The following is a 3,552-nucleotide window of genomic DNA, read 5'->3' on the forward strand; positions in this document are numbered from 1 at the left end:
AGGAATGGTTCCTGCTGGAGGTTCTGGGGGGAGAATACACTTCCTTACCTTTTTCAGCTTCTAGTGCCCACCCATATCCCTTGGCTTATGGCCCCTTGGTCCGTCAGCAAAGCAAACCACTCCAACCTCTAGCTCCATCATCACACCACGTTCTCTTCTCTTTTATGTAACCCTTATGATTATACTGGGCTCACTCAGATAACTCAGAGCAATCTTCCGTCTCAAAACCCTTAATTTGTCTTTTAAGGTAACGTATTTTATGTCCTGGGGATTAGGACATGAAGATCTTTGGAAGCCCATTATCCAGCCTACCACACCTTACAAAAAGGAGTACCAGAAATAATTAGGTCATCTATTTGTTGACCATGAGCATGTAGCCCCCAGACCTAGTGGAGCCTGAGGATTGACGATGTTAACTCATTTTTTTTTTTTTTTTTTTTTTTTTTTGCAGTACGCGGGCCTCTCACTGCTGGGGCCTCTCCCGTTGCGGAGCACAGGCTCCGGACGCGCAGGCTCAGCGGCCATGGCTCACGGGCCCAGCTGCTCCGCAGCATGTAGGATCTTCCCGGACTGGGGACAGGAACCCATGTCGCCTGCACCTGCAGGCGGACTCTCAACCACTGCGCCACCAGGGAAGCCCCGATAATGTTAACTCTTGGGACACTACCCTGTTACCTCACCATCAACCAATCAGAGAATTGTTCACGAGCTGATCACACACCCTGTGACTCGACTCCCTCATCTTTAAAAAGGGGAGCTCACGTCTTTTGAGCATGCGCCACCCGCTTCTCCATGTGTGGCCCTTGCAATAAACCTTTCTGCGCTCCATACTCTGACTTTTGGTTTGTTTGGCCTCACTGCGAATCGGGCACATGGACTTGGGTTCACAACACCCGGAAGGACAACCCTTAACTGTCTGTATCTCTGCCCTAAGACACTTCCTTTTGTTCTCTGTGAGCTATTTTATTTTTTAGGCTCTGAAAGCAAGGCTTTTAGTCAGCTGAAGTCATCTTAGTTAGATCCCTTAAAGCCATCACAGAGACATATGCAAATATATGCAAATACGGTACACAACGGAGTAATTAAAATAAAATCTAGTAGCCTTAAATAGACACCAAATAACAGTCCTAGGAGAGGCAATTAATTCTATTGTTTACAACCACTCCCTTTGTTAGCTGATTTTTTTTCCCAAGAGACAAATCATTTTTTTTGCTTCTCTGATAGAAAGACAAAAACCATTGCATTTATTATCTGCTTCATTTTGTCTGGAAAAGCACAGCCAAACAACCCCTATTAACAAGAGGAAAAATAAGTCAGAAGTGGGCCACAGCTTGGAAGGCTTTCAGAGTCTGGCCGCTGCTCACACTTCAGCCTCTTCTCATCCCCCGACCCCCTGTCTCAACTCTCAGCTCCTTCTACATGGAATTCCTGGCGGTTCCACAATCCTACCAGCAACCAGTCCCCCACCAGGGGTAATTCCTACGTCAGAAGACAGTCCTCGCCTTCTGACGGAGCACAGAACCCAGTCAGGGAAAGAGACAAATACGCAGGTAATTATATCACCCAGGATGCTGAGCGCAATGCTGGAGATGTGAACAGAGCATGGTGGGGGCGTGAACAGGAGCACCTGTGGGAGTAGGTGGGCGGGTGGGCGGTCAGAGAAGAGCCTGAAAGATGTTACAGGTGAGCTGAGGACTGAAGGAGGTATAGGAAGCAAGCCCTGGTAGAGCGAAGACCTAAAATACATGATTTTATCATCTCTATTTGGAAGAACTACTGGGGGTTATGGGTGTGAAACACCAAGTGTAAGGCCAGGAGGTACAAGAGAATGAGGCTCCGGAGGCAGAGTGGCCAGAGCCTGGGGCGCTGGGTTTGCCACTGTTAAAAGTTGCACTCAGGTATGCCAAAAGTTTAAGAGTTTATCTGAGCAAAAATCACTTCCAATCCGGCAGCACCAAACCAGAAGTGGTTAGGAATGCTCCGTCAACAGGGGCTGGGCAGAGATTTTTATAGAGAAAAGGCAGAGTAAGGAAATTGACTGTCTATAGCTTGGGATAAACTTTTCTTCTAGGGTGGAGACCACCTGTCTGCACTTTCACAGATGGAAAGAGGGGCCAAGACTAAAGGAGCAGATCCTCAATTCAGAGGCTGTTTCGGTAATACCTGGGCGGCACTGTGGTGGCTTTAGTGGAGGCAGCAGCAGTGCATGAGAGAGGGGGGACACATTTAAAAGATACTAAGGATGGAGGGAATTAACTGGACTGATGATTTAGAGAAAGTGCTGGGATGAGAAAGGAGTCAAAGTCAATTCCCAATTGTCACCGGTAAAGCCCATTAACAATTCCCGGGAAATAAAAATAGAATCTGGGTAATAAAATAAAGTCTAACCTTTTTTTTTTCTTCTTGTCCTTCGTGCTCAGTCTAGTTTCACTGGCTCGTAGGGTGCTGCGTGCAGAGGCCGCGTTCCCAGGTGGCCTCTTCAGACCCAAGCTCCCAGGTGTGAAACGACTGCGCCAGCACCCCAACTTAGGCTGTGCGCAGAAGAGCCTAGGACGACCCTCAACCCAAAATGGCGGCGGACGCGGGGCTCTGCGATCTGGAGCTTAAGAAGCACAACTGGGCCCGCCCAGCGAGGGGCCCGCCCAGCGAGGGGCCCGCCCAGCGAGAACCCCGCCCCCTGCCCGCTGACGGGATCCCTGTAGAGCAGCCCCGCCCACAGCCTAACGGGGACAGCGTTTAAGCTCACGCCTCTCCATTCTTTGATAGAAGAATAAAACTTTCCTTTCCTTCTGAAGCGAACTCGGTCTCACTCTGTTGGCTCGAGTGACACCAGGCAGGAGGACCCTTGTTGGGGCCTGACTTGAAAGGGTTGATAACAGAATTTTCATGCTTGGCAACTCTATAGGTACTGGTGTCTGCACTTAAAGAGGAGCACAGGGGCTTCCCTGGTGGCGCAGTGGTTGGGAGTCCGCCTGCCAATACAGGGGACACAGGTTCGTGCCCCGGTCCGGGAAGATCCCACATGCCGCGGAGCAGCTGGGCCCGTGAGCCATGGCCGCTGAGCCTGCGCGTCCGGAGCCTGTGCTCCGCAACGGGAGAGGCCACTGCAGTGAGAGGCCCGCATACCGCCAAAAAAAAAAAAAAAAAAAAAGAGGAGCACAGGAACAGGATTTGGGTTTGGAGCGCTGTTGAGTAGCATATTAAATGTATTTAGAAATACGTGCTTAAGGAGCAGAAGGCAGATGGATAGTAGGTTCTGGCACTTGGATGGTCACGTGGATTATGTGTAAGGGGACATAGCAGTAGGGGCAAAGAGACCCCATAAGGGGCTAGTCAGCAGTTCAGGGGGGAAAAAAAAAGTGATGGCTGAAGTAGGGCAGTGACAGCAAGGATTTAGAAGTGACAGATTCAAGACATATTTAGGAAGTAAGTTGTTTTTTTCCCTCTTCATTCTTTAACAGTTCAAACATTATTCATAAGCCCAAGACAACGTTAATTGCTTTTGTGGAATGAGTAATCACAAACTAGAAAAAATTTGGATGGTGAAGTCTT

The 3,552-nt window shown here is 49.2% G+C and overlaps 1 long non-coding RNA gene across 1 annotated transcript; it reads left to right on the forward strand.

The window, feature by feature from the left end:
• Window positions 1–1,578: 1,578 nt before the first annotated feature.
• LOC141277094 (uncharacterized) lies at window positions 1,579–2,809 on the forward strand. Its single transcript, XR_012327838.1, has 3 exons — window positions 1,579–1,683; window positions 2,072–2,156; window positions 2,421–2,809. It is a non-coding gene; the product is annotated as an uncharacterized lncRNA (long non-coding RNA).
• The last annotated feature ends 743 nt before the right edge of the window (window positions 2,810–3,552 follow it).

This window comes from Tursiops truncatus, chromosome 18, assembly GCF_011762595.2.
Source record: "Tursiops truncatus isolate mTurTru1 chromosome 18, mTurTru1.mat.Y, whole genome shotgun sequence".
NCBI lineage: Eukaryota > Metazoa > Chordata > Mammalia > Artiodactyla > Delphinidae > Tursiops > Tursiops truncatus.